We start from the raw sequence: 17,459 nt of genomic DNA on the forward strand, positions 1-17,459 counted from the left end.
CATCATTTCTTGACATAATTGCACATCATTTGGTGATTAATAAATTGTAATAATAATGAATAATAATACAATTTAGCAATAGACCAACTTCATTTAGCACATTGTCTACAAAATGAGTATGATTGCTCTTTAACATTGAATACAAAGTTACATCACAAGATGTAAGATTTATATTCCCAGTTTCCATTTACAACTCAACCTAATAAACCAAATGTAACCTGTTACAGTATATTAATCTCTAAAATGAAAGAATAAAGTTGGGACTAAATATTTTTTCTTTGCACTATACATTTATCTTGTAATTTTTTTAATAGGTTTCATGCCAATTACATTGCAAGTCACTCTGGTTAAGACTATGTGCAATAGTCTTACTCTAGTGTCTTATTTGCTCAAAACGTCAATTTTGACTGAGTTAGTTGATTTGGAATCCACATCAGTGGCTGTGGCTGTTATTTCTGTGAAGCCAAATTTGACTTGAAACTGGATTTTACGATCCAGCCCACATGTAGTATTTGGCATCTCAACGAGTTCAGTTTTTCTATTTCCCACTCATCTACATATTGAGGATTCTTCCTTTCTGTGCGATAAAACTTGAAACATACTCCTGTTGTGTCCCTATGCCTTGGTATTAAGATGTGGTCTCTGGTTCATCCCAACCTACATCTTCATCTATTGTCACCAGGCAGTGTTAAAATATTAACTTCTTAGCAGCCTTATGCTTCGACCCATCAAACTCTCTTCTTCGTGATGCCACTACCTCAGGGGTTCTTCCAAACATGACAGCTCCCTTCAAAATTGCATGCGCAAACATGACCGCTCCCTTCAAAATCGCCTGCTGAGCCATCAAAGGGTACAGTACTTTGCACTGAGCACCAAACTGCTTGGTAATGTGTGTGCGCAGAATCTTACTTGAGGCATAACCCCCCACTAACACAAGGTACTCAATGGCGAATTCCCTTTTCAAGATTATTTTGAGACTTTTAGTGATGCTGTTCAGACTTTCTCAGCCTCGCCCTTGAGATTTTGATCGACCCCTCGTCCCAGGTTACACCTGGCTCTGTCTTAAAGTAATTCTCCATTGGTTGCCTTTTCTGAGCTAATGCTGCTAAATTAAATGGGCAGGAGATGTCTACATCATCATCCACACATTTAAGAACAGAGAAGTTATACATCAGCTTTTGAAGCTCACTGGGATATGTTGTTTCATACTCATTCCAGAGATCATCAGGGAATATTTCCTTGAGTAAACATTTGAACTTCTTGTCAACATGCTCCCCTCCCAGACCGTTACCAGAGGCCTTATGCAGCTCTTTCAGGACTCCTCCATCCAACACTTCATGCACCGTGATGTCAATGGCACCACCTGTAAGACAACGGTGCTAGGCTTTAAAATATGAAAGCAAGAATGGACAACAGAGAAATAATATAGTTAAGTTGCAGTTTGTAATATGTTTGAAAAGCAAATAATTTCTAAAGAGGTTTGTGCATTGACTTACACTGTATGGTGAAACAGCTCTCAAAGTCAATTTTTTTGCAATTTAACAAATGAAAAAAATGCTGATGCTGTCAATATAGCATGATTTATTTTATGTTAATGTTTATGTTACTTTTGTTCCTTTTTATGAAACTTTAAGCTATTTGGATTTTGGATTTCAATAGTGTTTTTTACCATAAGTGAATGAGGAGGCAATTTTTTGTGTTATCAATTGCAAATCAACAGCGCGACTAGCGAGATCTGTCAGTTGGACTAGTTACATCATGACGAGTAAGTACACAACTCAAACCTCTACTAAAGTGTCATTGTGTGTTAATTATTAAATTGTGAAAAAAGGGGAATTCAAAAAAGACTTGCAAATGAAGAAAAAAACAGCAACAACATAAAAGTCACAGCACAACATACCTCCACAATCAGCGACAATGTATTGTGTTCCAGGATGTTGTTGTAGGGTACCATGTCCTGAGTTCTCATCAATAAAACCATCAGAGGGAAGCTGCTTACACCAGATTGAGGCTGCCTCTGGTTCCAATGCGATGACCAACCTGTCCGATTGACTTTCTATCACAATGCCAGCCTAAAAAAAGAAAGAAAGAAAGAAAGAACATTATTTAAATTCACACATTTCCATGGGTAGATAACGTCATCATGCATGTTATAACAACATGGAATTACCTCCGTTGCTGCTTTTCTCATGAACTGTTTTGCAGTAGCATCCCAAATAGCAGGAACAGTCAGAACCCAGGTGAAGTCAGACGCAGTGAAGGTTCGTCCTCTTGTGTTGTCAGCAATGGTGATCAGTGCATGGTCCTTCAGGTAGCGTAGACTTTCTGTGAAGACTTTCAGGGCTGTCATTTTTTTTGCCATTTACGGCTGTAATCATTAGATCCTCATTGAGTTTCTGTTGAAAATGTTAAATGTATGATGTTAATCATTATAAAGATTTATAATATAATTTTTAGGAAAAAAATCTATCCTAATTACAAATTAATATCATAGACTTACTCTTCCGTATAAAAGTTCCATCTTTAAGTTTTCAAAGAGAAGTGTTTTCTTGGCTTTTTCATTTCCCTTTTTGGTGTATTCCATTTTAGCATCATAACCAAATTTGAGAAATTCCTCATTTTCATCAAATAGAATACATGTAGGTGTCTTCGGGGTGCTTATTCCATGTTCTATTCCCCATTGTGGAACAACTATTAGCTTCTCTACCTTTGATACTAAAGGCGTATCCACTGTAAGCTGTGCCGAAGTCTATTGCTATTATAAACGTATCCCCCATATCGGAAACCAGAAGAAAGCTAGTCCAAGTCAACACTGAAATTAAAACAGGTGGCTTTTATAACATGAGCACCTATACGTGGTATGTCACTACTATTATAAACCAGTTAAGGGCTATGCAGAGAATTCCACCTAGTTTACAAGTCTGTTCACTAACATCTTGAGTGCCAAGAAGGCCAAGAAACATTTTTTTAATTATTTGACCAGTAATGGGAGGTTTGCAAAACTGGTTGAACCACTTCAACCCTACATACTTGAAACAACCACTGTTTAGTACAAAATACATACATATCATTTACATTATTGAGGTGTGTTTTTAAAAGCATCTATTTCATTTGACTGAGCAACTTTCATTTGTAGTTGAGTAATGTTTCACCAGGAGTAGGCTAGGCTATACTTTGACTAAAGTACTGGGTTGAGTATTTTGTAGAGCCTCACTTTGAAACATATAGTAATGTCCAGGACCCTTCACTGACCAGACACAAAAGATGTACTCTGAAAAAATAAATCAGGCTATTTTTTTTGCTTTTTTGCTGTTTTCTATGTTTTCCATTTTTGGGTTTGGGTTCAGGGTTAAAAACAAATCCCATGGGACATTAATTCAGCCTGGCACCTGGCAGAATCTTAAAATACCTGTACACATTTCAAGGATTAAGAAAAACGCTAGTGTCGTCACTCTCATAGTTATATCACGCTGGGATGAGCACCATGTAGTATGTCACTAAGCCCCACCCTTTGGTATTTCTTGGAACCTACATTAGCGCAGGTTAGACCAGACCAGTTAAGGGTCGGCACAAATCAGATCCTGACAAACAACAGCAAACATGGAAACGGAATTCACACAGGTAAGCTGTGAAACTAACAACATTTCATTAATGTTTCTTTTGATGGATGAAGTGATGCCACGCAAAAAAAAGAAGAAAAAAGAATAACCCAAAGCAAAAACAATTACCAAAAAATGTGTTAACAAGGAAGGAAGAGATTCACCCACTTCCCTTTGGAAAATATTGGTAAAGCAGTCAACAATATGGTCTGATCACTTAACCTTCCAGGTTGTGTCTGTTTTCTCCGATGGCACCTGGAGAGATGAAGATAACAATTTGCAGCAACAATGTGATCAAACATGTGAACAAAATGCCTTGGACACAAACAGTACACCGTAAGTAGGCTACTTGGATTATCACTAATTATAAGAAATGTTAAGATGCAAACTTGTATTTTGTGTTCAGTACACTGCAAATATTTTAAAATAGATATTATCTTGCTTTCTGTTATACGCATTTACCACATCAAGACCTATCGAGTAGGAACAAAATGTACAAAACCCAGAATTATTACAATCTATTTATTCTGTAGAATTTACATTAAATTTAAACTACTGTAAACATATCCTATAATCCAACTGTTTGTCTTGTATGAATTAATATAATTAAGCATGGGTCTGTTTCCTCCGATGGCACCTTCAGAGATGTAGGTGACAATTTGCAGCAACAAGGTGATCAATGTGAACAAAATGTCTTGGAAACACACAGTACACAGTAAGTTGGATATCGTCGCTGTCGGGCAGACAGTTATCTCCATAATTAACATTTTTTCGCAGATTAATGCCTTACTTCAGAGTGTGACACAAAAGGAGTGAAATTAGCTGATCTACAAGATCACAAGATGTGACACGGTGTGAACTTGTAGATCTGCTATTTTTACTATTTTAAGTGTTTTATAATTGGAAAAAGAAAGGTTTCCACCCGACATGTTAAAATGCACATTGTATTATGTTTACTGATGCCATATACTGTATGTAGTGGATAAAACCTGTTCAATGGTCTGCAAACTCATTATACAACAACTTATCTTTCTATTCCATAAGCATAACATTGTTGCATACTGTAGCAACTTTAAGCAAGATTCAAATTCAAATATGAAAATGTATGACATGAGCAAGCATGTGATTTTTGAAAGCAAGATTGTTTGAATACTAGATGAAATGTTAGAATATGACAATGCAATTATTATAACTTAATATGGGAGTGCCATTTTAAGCATGTTAACCAAATGCTTTTAACACAGTTGCCATGAGGTGGAGCAACCGTACAAGGACAAACCTAAGGAAGAAAGGTACGTTTTATTCTTTGTTTAGAGCCTATGAAGTGTTTAGATGCTTGTAATACTGTTAGAATGAACTGGTGCAACATTATCATGTCAAACTGAAGGAGTCGAGTTCAATATTGCAAAATGCAACATTTTACAATAAAGTAGACTATAATTTGAAAAAGAAAGGCTTCCACCCAACATGTTAAAATGCACATTGTATTATGTTTACTGATGCCTTAGGTAGTGGATAAAACCTGTCCAATGGTCTGCAAACATTTCTCATTATACAACAACTTCTCTTTCTATTCCATAAGCATGGCATTGCTGCATACTGTAGCTACTTTAAGCAAGATTCAGACTCAAATATGAAAATGTATGACATGAACAAGCATGTATTTTGTGTATTTTTTAAAGCAAGATTGTTAGAATATGAGAATGCAATTATCATAACATATTATGGGAGAGCCATTTTAAGCATGTTAACCAAATGATGCTTTTAACACAGATGCCATGAGGTGGAGCAACCGTACAAGGACAAACCTAAGGAAGAAAGGTACGTTGTTTAGAGCCTTTCCTAATGAAAGCAGCCCTGAAGTGTTTAGATGCTTGTGATACAGTTAGAATGAATTGGTGCAACAAACATCATCATGTCAAACTGAAGGAGTCAAGTTCAATTTAGCAAAATGCAACATTTTACAATAAAGTATAAATTCAATATGTGAAAATACTTATACAATTTTCTACAATCAAAGATGTAATGATATAAATTATATTAAACAAACTGAGTTAATGTTTTCAATATGAGAACCTACGAGAGATAACTAAATTATGTTTTTAAAACAGATGTTATGAGATGGAGCAAGATAACCAAGGGAGATGCAAGGAGGCAAGGTATATTTTCTTCTCAATTTGCTATATGTTCAGAGACTCTAATCATCATTTTTGTTGTTGTTGTTTTTACATATTAACTGAAGTTTTTATCTCTGTTATATGCATTTACCAAATCAAGCTGTACCAGGTGTGAAGAGAATGCGCAAGAACATAAACAAATGTGAGCTCAAAATCTGTTAAAAACAGTTTACATATATTTTTTTAATATATTTTGTTAACATTAATCTACAGAGAAAATGTATCAACATGTATCCCATAACCCAAATATTATCCTGGTATTATAAAATAATATGTTTATAATACAGTATGCACGAGATGGAGCAACGTTACAAAGACCAGCTAAACAAGGCGAGGTAAATATTCTTCTAAATATGTTCTGATAAGCAACACTAATAAAGTTCCTGGTGAATTAAAGATGTGAAAATACATCCACTCCACACCCTTACAATTAAACAACCATTCAAAACATGTGTCTGTCTGTCTGTCTATCTGTCTGTCTGTCTGTCTGTCTGTCTGTCTGTCTGTCTGTCTGTCTGTCTGTCCGTCCGTCCAACAGTTACACAACTATGTGTACGTTGTTTTAGTTCATGAAATTGTTGATCAAGGAATTGAGCATGTTCACATACAGACTTTTGCTCCCTCAGAACTGCATTGAAAGAACGTGAGAAAGAAAAAGACTCATTCAAAAACAGGTATGTGAAAATATTCAGAACAAACTAACTAAAAGCAAGTAAAAATTAAAAGGTTGTTATACAAAATGAAAATCTTATCATATTATTTTTAAGGGCCTTACACACTAAAGCTCAAAATATGTTTAAACAGTTTATATATATTTTTATATATTTTTGTTAACATTAATATACAGAGAAAATGTATCAACATGTATCCCATAACCCAAATATTTTCCTGGTATTATATAATAATATGTTTATAATACAGCATGCATGAGATGGAGCAACATTACAAAGACCAGCTAAACAAGGCGAGGTAAATATTCTTCTAAATATGTTCTGATAAGCAACACTAATAAAGTTCCTGGTGAATTAAAGATGTGAAAATACATCCACACCCTTACAATTAAACAACCATTCAAAACATGTGTCTGTCTGTCTGTCTGTCTGTCTGTCTGTGTCTGTGTCTGTCTGTGTCTGTCTGTCTGTCTGTCTGTCTGTCTGTCTGTCTGTCCGTCCAACAGTTACACAACTATGTTTACGTTGTTTTAGTTCATGAAATTGTTGATCAAGGAATTAAGCATGTTCACATACAGACTTTTGCTCCCTCAGAACTGCATTGAAAGAACGTGAGAAAGAATTAGACTCATTCAAAAACAGGTATGTGAAAATATTCAGAACAAACTAACTAAAAGCAAGTAAAAATTAAAAGGTTGTTATACAAAATGAAAATCTTATCATATTATTTTTATCTTGTGAAGAATGGCAGCCAATCTGAGCAATGAATTAAAGACAGGAGATTGCGAGAGCATGGACAGCCCTGTTAGCAAGACACGATTGACAGCCATGTATGAACAACTAAACTTCATCAAGTGGCCAAAAATCAAGGGTGATTTGAAAACAAAGAAGGAAAACAAAAAGCTGGCAGATGATTTGATTCGGGTATGTAAACATGTGATGACTGAAAGTTGTTCTGCAGTTTCCTTATTCAATTATTAGCTTAATTTACTAAATCCATGCATCTTCTTACACCCAATGCTTTTATGATCAGGCAATGTTTGAGGCTTCAAGAAAGAAAATGGATGTGAAGAAGAAGAAAATAGAGAAAATGTTTGCATTCAACAAGCACAGCACATCACCATCACCTAAGGATGTATGATGACATCTGATTACAGGAAATTACCACATTTAATCTTGTAATTGTGCTGTAATGTTAATATTCTACCTTTCTTACAGGTCACAGTGTACAAAAAAATTGCAGTCCAAAATCTTCAAATGGCTGTATACCACAGCAGAAAAGAAGATGTTGTTAAGGTAGGCTACTGTATGGTTGTTGTATTGTTTTTGATTGATTGATTGAATACTTGATTAATAGTTTGCAAAAAGTACAGTGGTACAATCATACAATGATGCTAAAAGGATAACACTAAAAGGCCTGAGGGCTTGTTTATATTATGGTCCTCACAAAAAGACCATCAAAGTTGTGGAAGCTTACAAAAGTATCATACTGTACATGAAGCTTAGGTTGGGACGATAACAGTAGTTAACATGTACAGGTTAAGGGCCTTACACACTAAACAGACTACAGACTGTAAGTCGAATGAAGTCGGGAGATCAGTCGGTTGAAAGGTGTGAAAATGTTGCTGCTGCAACTCTCTCCACACATTACTCTCTCCACTCCGCACTTTACACAGGCACCATACATTTATCTGGTGTCGGGTTAGTGTGTTGGGCCCTTTAGGATGGGTTGTTGTTTTAAGGATCACTGAATGAATGTATTAAATGATTTAATACAATGAATGATTAGTTCCATATTGTCTCATACAGGTTCCTTTCCTGAAATACCAAGAGAGGGTTCCTGCAGAGGTAGCAATGACATTCAGAGATCTGGCTGCTGAATGCTACTGGTTGGGTTGTTTGATGGCTTTAAACAGTCCTCCACTTCAGCCTGACTGGGAGAGTCTTATTCCTGGACCTGACGCTTGGAATATCTTCCCACCTGCTATTAAGCTTACTTCCAGCATGGAGACTGAGCCTTAAAGCTATGTGTTAAAAAATGTCTGGTTTTAAATGAGGGTTACTAAATGAATGGGATGAATTGATTACACAGGCCGTCACACGCATTATCAATTTAATGACTATGAAAACTCCATTACTGTTGCACTGCCACTATCACCTGTTATATATCTGCTGTTAAGCGATGTTTCTTACTTGTATAAGAGACTGATAATCTGCCTTTTTATTTCTTTTTTAGCGGTTACCTTATGTGCATTTGATATTCTGTTATCTAACTTTTCCTTTTTTACTTTCTCTATTCTTAAGATTATGTTTAGTTAGTCAGATACTTACTTATTTACTTATATTTTGTAACTGCATTCTTTTGGTGGTGGTATGAGAAAACGTGTGATGAGAAAGTAAACTTAAATTTCATGTGGAAGTTGAAGTTGTTTTGCTTTCATTCAGTAAGTGTCACATAGTATTGTGGTAACTGACTTTGGAACTGCTTATCTGCATTCAACGCCATTGTCAAAATTAAGCATTTTGTACATTATATGTATGTCTACTTTGAGATATCTTTCTCTTGAACATGGTTTGGTTAAACGTTTAAGTGAATATTTAACACATTTTCCAAACAACTTTTTACTATAATTGTCAATTAGTGGTTCAAGGGCCATCTATTATCCATTAATAGCCACAAGGTGTCAGTGTTGCACAAGTGAGCATGTTTCCCCAGGCAACTGTAAAGAAAAGGGTAAAAGACAACTGTTTCATGCATTTAGTTTGATTGATTGATTGAATACTTTATTAGCAAAAAAATATAGGAAAGTACAGTTCTATACAAGGTCTGCTAAGGATTTTAAACCCAAGAAAGCCTATGGCTTGTTTTCATTGGGGTCCTTTGTACTCAATTCATCGAAACATTAATGACAGACAAATATACACTACTATGCAAAATATCATATAAACAGTTTAGAAAACTAAAACAAAAATATGTACAGTAAACAGTTCGAGGGGGTGGGGGGGCTAGGCTTTGACTTCTACAGGAGAATCATATTCACCACTTCCCAGTACTGTAGGTCTGCCTTTACCAGTTACTGGAGTGAAACCCGTCTGGAGGCCTCAAGTAAAGTGCTTGAGATTATAGTTGTGGGGTTTTTTTGTGTAGAAAATAAAAATGAGTTTAACCTACCATGAATAATGTGGTTTAGGTTGTTGCATTTTCTCATTCAAACTAATGATTCAATCATTCTGAATTGCTGTGAGGCCCTGGCTGCATAGCTGTTAATTCTCAATGTTTCTGTCTACAGTTCATGTCTACTGGTTGGGGGTGCGTAAAGCTCAGCCTCAGCCAGTTAATTCACAGACCAGGCTCCTTGTGAACGCGACAACGCCCGTCTTGTCTCACGTCTCTCCTTTCTTTCTGCCATTGGTTTCCTGTCTCTCAGTCTACACTGACCTAAATGAAATAAAGCATAACATGCTTATGACCCCCAACAATCTTAAACAAACAAAAAGGTTCTCTCTACAGTACTTGTAAATTTGTTTTGTAAAGTTTATAAAATGTCTGGTCAGTATGCTGAGTTTCCAGAGACTCCTGTGTTGGATTGTCAATTGTATTCTGTGTGAAACATTTGAGATACAACTGTTTGCGATATGATATTAAAGGTATAAGGAGGAATAGGTATGATTCCCCAGCAGGTTCCTTGAAAAATTGGTAATGATTCTTGAAACCTGCTCTTTGATTCTTTATCACTTATTTAAGATAAGTAAAGTATAATATTGTAAAGTTGATATTGTGGTTAAAAAAAACGAACATAATCAGACTCAGCTGGTTCTCATTTCTAGATGATTATTATTATGGGTTATACCATTTGCTAGAGTTGTAAGTTAACACTTGTGAGTGAAGTGCCAACACAAAGTTCCTATAACAAATACATATTGGCCCAAAATATTGTACTAATAATTCACATAGGACTGTGGTTGTAATATTTGTCAGATGCTACATTACAGTTTAGTGTTACCTGAAGTTCACTCACATAAACAGCGACTCATACTGTATGCAATGACAATCACATTTATTTATGTGTCAGTTACAGCAGGCTACAAGTCAAATACAAAGAAGATTAAACAAATGTAATCCAAACCAAGAAACCAAATTCTGCCACATTTCTTGACATAATTGCACATCATTTGGTGATTAATAAATTGTAATAATAATGAATAATAATACAATTTAGCAATAGACCAACTTCATTTAGCACATTGTCTACAAAATGAGTATGATTGCTCTTTAACATTGAATACAAAGTTACATCACAAGATGTAAGATTTATATTCCCAGTTTCCATTTACAACTCAACCTAATAAACCAAATGTAACCTGTTACAGTATATTAATCTCTAAAATGAAAGAATAAAGTTGGGACTAAATATTTTTTCTTTGCACTATACATTTATCTTGTAATTTTTTTAATAGGTTTCATGCCAATTACATTGCAAGTCACTCTGGTTAAGACTATGTGCAATAGTCTTACTCTAGTGTCTTATTTGCTCAAAACGTCAATTTTGACTGAGTTAGTTGATTTGGAATCCACATCAGTGGCTGTGGCTGTTATTTCTGTGAAGCCAAATTTGACTTGAAACTGGATTTTACGATCCAGCCCACATGTAGTATTTGGCATCTCAACGAGTTCAGTTTTTCTATTTCCCACTCATCTACATATTGAGGATTCTTCCTTTCTGTGCGATAAAACTTGAAACATACTCCTGTTGTGTCCCTATGCCTTGGTATTAAGATGTGGTCTCTGGTTCATCCCAACCTACATCTTCATCTATTGTCACCAGGCAGTGTTAAAATATTAACTTCTTAGCAGCCTTATGCTTCGACCCATCAAACTCTCTTCTTCGTGATGCCACTACCTCAGGGGTTCTTCCAAACATGACAGCTCCCTTCAAAATTGCATGCGCAAACATGACCGCTCCCTTCAAAATCGCCTGCTGAGCCATCAAAGGGTACAGTACTTTGCACTGAGCACCAAACTGCTTGGTAATGTGTGTGCGCAGAATCTTACTTGAGGCATAACCCCCCACTAACACAAGGTACTCAATGGCGAATTCCCTTTTCAAGATTATTTTGAGACTTTTAGTGATGCTGTTCAGACTTTCTCAGCCTCGCCCTTGAGATTTTGATCGACCCCTCGTCCCAGGTTACACCTGGCTCTGTCTTAAAGTAATTCTCCATTGGTTGCCTTTTCTGAGCTAATGCTGCTAAATTAAATGGGCAGGAGATGTCTACATCATCATCCACACATTTAAGAACAGAGAAGTTATACATCAGCTTTTGAAGCTCACTGGGATATGTTGTTTCATACTCATTCCAGAGATCATCAGGGAATATTTCCTTGAGTAAACATTTGAACTTCTTGTCAACATGCTCCCCTCCCAGACCGTTACCAGAGGCCTTATGCAGCTCTTTCAGGACTCCTCCATCCAACACTTCATGCACCGTGATGTCAATGGCACCACCTGTAAGACAACGGTGCTAGGCTTTAAAATATGAAAGCAAGAATGGACAACAGAGAAATAATATAGTTAAGTTGCAGTTTGTAATATGTTTGAAAAGCAAATAATTTCTAAAGAGGTTTGTGCATTGACTTACACTGTATGGTGAAACAGCTCTCAAAGTCAATGTTTTTGCAATTTAACAAATGAAAAAAATGCTGATGCTGTCAATATAGCATGATTTATTTTATGTTAATGTTTATGTTACTTTTGTTCCTTTTTATGAAACTTTAAGCTATTTGGATTTTGGATTTCAATAGTGTTTTTTACCATAAGTGAATGAGGAGGCAATTTTTTGTGTTATCAATTGCAAATCAACAGCGCGACTAGCGAGATCTGTCAGTTGGACTAGTTACATCATGACGAGTAAGTACACAACTCAAACCTCTACTAAAGTGTCATTGTGTGTTAATTATTAAATTGTGAAAAAAGGGGAATTCAAAAAAGACTTGCAAATGAAGAAAAAAACAGCAACAACATAAAAGTCACAGCACAACATACCTCCACAATCAGCGACAATGTATTGTGTTCCAGGATGTTGTTGTAGGGTACCATGTCCTGAGTTCTCATCAATAAAACCATCAGAGGGAAGCTGCTTACACCAGATTGAGGCTGCCTCTGGTTCCAATGCGATGACCAACTTGTCCGATTGACTTTCTATCACAATGCCAGCCTAAAAAAAGAAAGAAAGAAAGAAAGAACATTATTTAAATTCACACATTTCCATGGGTAGATAACGTCATCATGCATGTTATAACAACATGGAATTACCTCCGTTGCTGCTTTTCTCATGAACTGTTTTGCAGTAGCATCCCAAATAGCAGGAACAGTCAGAACCCAGGTGAAGTCAGACGCAGTGAAGGTTCGTCCTCTTGTGTTGTCAGCAATGGTGATCAGTGCATGGTCCTTCAGGTAGCGTAGACTTTCTGTGAAGACTTTCAGGGCTGTCATTTTTTTTGCCATTTACGGCTGTAATCATTAGATCCTCATTGAGTTTCTGTTGAAAATGTTAAATGTATGATGTTAATCATTTTATAAAGATTTATAATATAATTTTTAGGAAAATAATCTATCCTAATTACAAATTAATATCATAGACTTACTCTTCCGTATAAAAGTTCCATCTTTAAGTTTTCAAAGAGAAGTGTTTTCTTGGCTTTTTCATTTCCCTTTTTGGTGTATTCCATTTTAGCATCATAACCAAATTTGAGGAATTCCTCATTTTCATCAAATAGAATACATGTAGGTGTCTTCGGGGTGCTTATTCCATGTTCTATTCCCCATTGTGGAACAACTATGTTAGCTTCTCTACCTTTGATACTAAAGGCGTATCCACTGTAAGCTGTGCCGAAGTCTATTGCTATTATAAACGTATCCCCCATATCGGAAACCAGAAGAAAGCTAGTCCAAGTCAACACTGAAATTAAAACAGGTGGCTTTTATAACATGAGCACCTATACGTGGTATGTCACTACTATTATAAACCAGTTAAGGGCTATGCAGAGAATTCCACCTAGTTTACAAGTCTGTTCACTAACATCTTGAGTGCCAAGAAGGCCAAGAAACATTTTTTAAATTATTTGACCAGTAATGGGAGGTTTGCAAAACTGGTTGAACCACTTCAACCCTACATACTTGAAACAACCACTGTTTAGTACAAAATACATACATATCATTTACATTATTGAGGTGTGTTTTTAAAAGCATCTATTTCATTTGACTGAGCAACTTTCATTTGTAGTTGAGTAATGTTTCACCAGGAGTAGGCTAGGCTATACTTTGACTAAAGTACTGGGTTGAGTATTTTGTAGAGCCTCACTTTGAAACATATAGTAATGTCCAGGACCCTTCACTGACCAGACACAAAAGATGTACTCTGAAAAAATAAATCAGGCTAGTTTTTTTGCTTTTTTGCTGTTTTCTATGTTTTCCATTTTTGGGTTTGGGTTCAGGGTTAAAAACAAATCCCATGGGACATTAATTCAGCCTGGCACCTGGCAGAATCTTAAAATACCTGTACACATTTCAAGGATTAAGAAAAACGCTAGTGTCGTCACTCTCATAGTTATATCACGCTGGGATGAGCACCATGTAGTATGTCACTAAGCCCCACCCTTTGGTATTTCTTGGAACCTACATTAGCGCAGGTTAGACCAGACCAGTTAAGGGTCGGCACAAATCAGATCCTGACAAACAACAGCAAACATGGAAACGGAATTCACACAGGTAAGCTGTGAAACTAACAACATTTCATTAATGTTTCTTTTGATGGATGAAGTGATGCCACGCAAAAAAAGAAGAAAAAAGAATAACCCAAAGCAAAAACAATTACCAAAAAATGTGTTAACAAGGAAGGAAGAGATTCACCCACTTCCCTTTGGAAAATATTGGTAAAGCAGTCAACAATATGGTCTGATCACTTAACCTTCCAGGTTGTGTCTGTTTTCTCCGATGGCACCTGGAGAGATGAAGATAACAATTTGCAGCAACAATGTGATCAAACATGTGAACAAAATGCCTTGGACACAAACAGTACACCGTAAGTAGGCTACTTGGATTATCACTAATTATAAGAAATGTTAAGATGCAAACTTGTATTTTGTGTTCAGTACACTGCAAATATTTTAAAATAGATATTATCTTGCTTTCTGTTATACGCATTTACCACATCAAGACCTATCGAGTAGGAACAAAATGTACAAAACCCAGAATTATTACAATCTATTTATTCTGTAGAATTTACATTAAATTTAAATACATACTGTAAACATATCCTATAATCCAACTGTTTGTCTTGTATGAATTAATATAATTAAGCATGGGTCTGTTTCCTCCGATGGCACCTTCAGAGATGTAGGTGACAATTTGCAGCAACAAGGTGATCAATGTGAACAAAATGTCTTGGAAACACACAGTACACAGTAAGTTGGATATCGTCGCTGTCGGGCAGACAGTTATCTCCATAATTAACATTTTTTCGCAGATTAATGCCTTACTTCAGAGTGTGACACAAAAGGAGTGAAATTAGCTGATCTACAAGATCACAAGATGTGACACGGTGTGAACTTGTAGATCTGCTATTTTTACTATTTTAAGTGTTTTATAATTGGAAAAAGAAAGGTTTCCACCCGACATGTTAAAATGCACATTGTATTATGTTTACTGATGCCATATACTGTATGTAGTGGATAAAACCTGTTCAATGGTCTGCAAACTCATTATACAACAACTTATCTTTCTATTCCATAAGCATAACATTGTTGCATACTGTAGCAACTTTAAGCAAGATTCAAATTCAAATATGAAAATGTATGACATGAGCAAGCATGTGATTTTTGAAAGCAAGATTGTTTGAATACTAGATGAAATGTTAGAATATGACAATGCAATTATTATAACTTAATATGGGAGTGCCATTTTAAGCATGTTAACCAAATGCTCTTAACACAGTTGCCATGAGGTGGAGCAACCGTACAAGGACAAACCTAAGGAAGAAAGGTACGTTTTATTCTTTGTTTAGAGCCTATGAAGTGTTTAGATGCTTGTAATACTGTTAGAATGAACTGGTGCAACATTATCATGTCAAACTGAAGGAGTCGAGTTCAATATTGCAAAATGCAACATTTTACAATAAAGTAGACTATAATTTGAAAAAGAAAGGCTTCCACCCAACATGTTAAAATGCACATTGTATTATGTTTACTGATGCCTTAGGTAGTGGATAAAACCTGTCCAATGGTCTGCAAACATTTCTCATTATACAACAACTTCTCTTTCTATTCCATAAGCATGGCATTGCTGCATACTGTAGCTACTTTAAGCAAGATTCAGACTCAAATATGAAAATGTATGACATGAACAAGCATGTACTTTGTGTATTTTTTAAAGCAAGATTGTTAGAATATGAGAATGCAATTATCATAACATATTATGGGAGAGCCATTTTAAGCATGTTAACCAAATGATGCTTTTAACACAGATGCCATGAGGTGGAGCAACCGTACAAGGACAAACCTAAGGAAGAAAGGTACGTTGTTTAGAGCCTTTCCTAATGAAAGCAGCCCTGAAGTGTTTAGATGCTTGTGATACAGTTAGAATGAATTGGTGCAACAAACATCATCATGTCAAACTGAAGGAGTCAAGTTCAATTTAGCAAAATGCAACATTTTACAATAAAGTATAAATTCAATATGTGAAAATACTTATACAATTTTCTACAATCAAAGATGTAATGATATAAATTATATTAAACAAACTGAGTTAATGTTTTCAATATGAGAACCTATGAGAGATAACTAAATTATGTTTTTAACACAGATGTTATGAGATGGAGCAAGATAACCAAGGGAGATGCAAGGAGGCAAGGTATATTTTCTTCTCAATTTGCTATATGTTCAGAGACTCTAATCATCATTTTTGTTGTTGTTGTTTTTACATATTAACTGAAGTTTTTATCTCTGTTATATGCATTTACCAAATCAAGCTGTACCAGGTGTGAAGAGAATGCGCAAGAACATAAACAAATGTGAGCTCAAAATCTATTAAAAACAGTTTACATATATTTTTTTAATATATTTTGTTAACATTAATCTACAGAGAAAATGTATCAACATGTATCCCATAACCCAAATATTATCCTGGTATTATAAAATAATATGTTTATAATACAGTATGCACGAGATGGAGCAACGTTACAAAGACCAGCTAAACAAGGCGAGGTAAATATTCTTCTAAATATGTTCTGATAAGCAACACTAATAAAGTTCCTGGTGAATTAAAGATGTGAAAATACATCCACTCCACACCCTTACAATTAAACAACCATTCAAAACATGTGTCTGTCTGTCTATCTGTCTGTCTGTCTGTCTGTCTGTCTGTCTGTCCGTCCGTCCAACAGTTACACAACTATGTGTACGTTGTTTTAGTTCATGAAATTGTTGATCAAGGAATTGAGCATGTTCACATACAGACTTTTGCTCCCTCAGAACTGCATTGAAAGAACGTGAGAAAGAAAAAGACTCATTCAAAAACAGGTATGTGAAAATATTCAGAACAAACTAACTAAAAGCAAGTAAAAATTAAAAGGTTGTTATACAAAATGAAAATCTTATCATATTATTTTTAAGGGCCTTACACACTAAAGCTCAAAATATGTTTAAACAGTTTATATATATTTTTTATATATTTTTGTTAACATTAATATACAGAGAAAATGTATCAACATGTATCCCATAACCCAAATATTTTCCTGGTATTATATAATAATATGTTTATAATACAGCATGCATGAGATGGAGCAACATTACAAAGACCAGCTAAACAAGGCGAGGTAAATATTCTTCTAAATATGTTCTGATAAGCAACACTAATAAAGTTCCTGGTGAATTAAAGATGTGAAAATATATCCACACCCTTACAATTAAACAACCATTCAAAACATGTGTCTGTCTGTCTGTCTGTCTGTCTGTC

The 17,459-nt window shown here is 35.4% G+C and overlaps 1 pseudogene across 1 annotated transcript; it reads right to left on the bottom strand.

The window, feature by feature from the left end:
• Positions 1–688: 688 nt before the first annotated feature.
• LOC308106289 (heat shock 70 kDa protein 12A-like) lies at positions 689–2,777 on the bottom strand (annotated as a pseudogene). Its single transcript has 4 exons — positions 2,708–2,777; positions 2,171–2,343; positions 1,901–2,072; positions 689–1,363 (listed from the first exon to the last, which is right to left on the bottom strand). The product of its transcript is annotated as a heat shock 70 kDa protein 12A-like (transcript).
• Positions 2,778–17,459: the final 14,682 nt, after the last annotated feature.

Source organism: Gymnoscopelus braueri (assembly GCF_963280865.1).
Source record: "Gymnoscopelus braueri genome assembly, chromosome: 18".
In the NCBI taxonomy this organism is placed as follows: Eukaryota; Metazoa; Chordata; class Actinopteri; order Myctophiformes; family Myctophidae; genus Gymnoscopelus; species Gymnoscopelus braueri.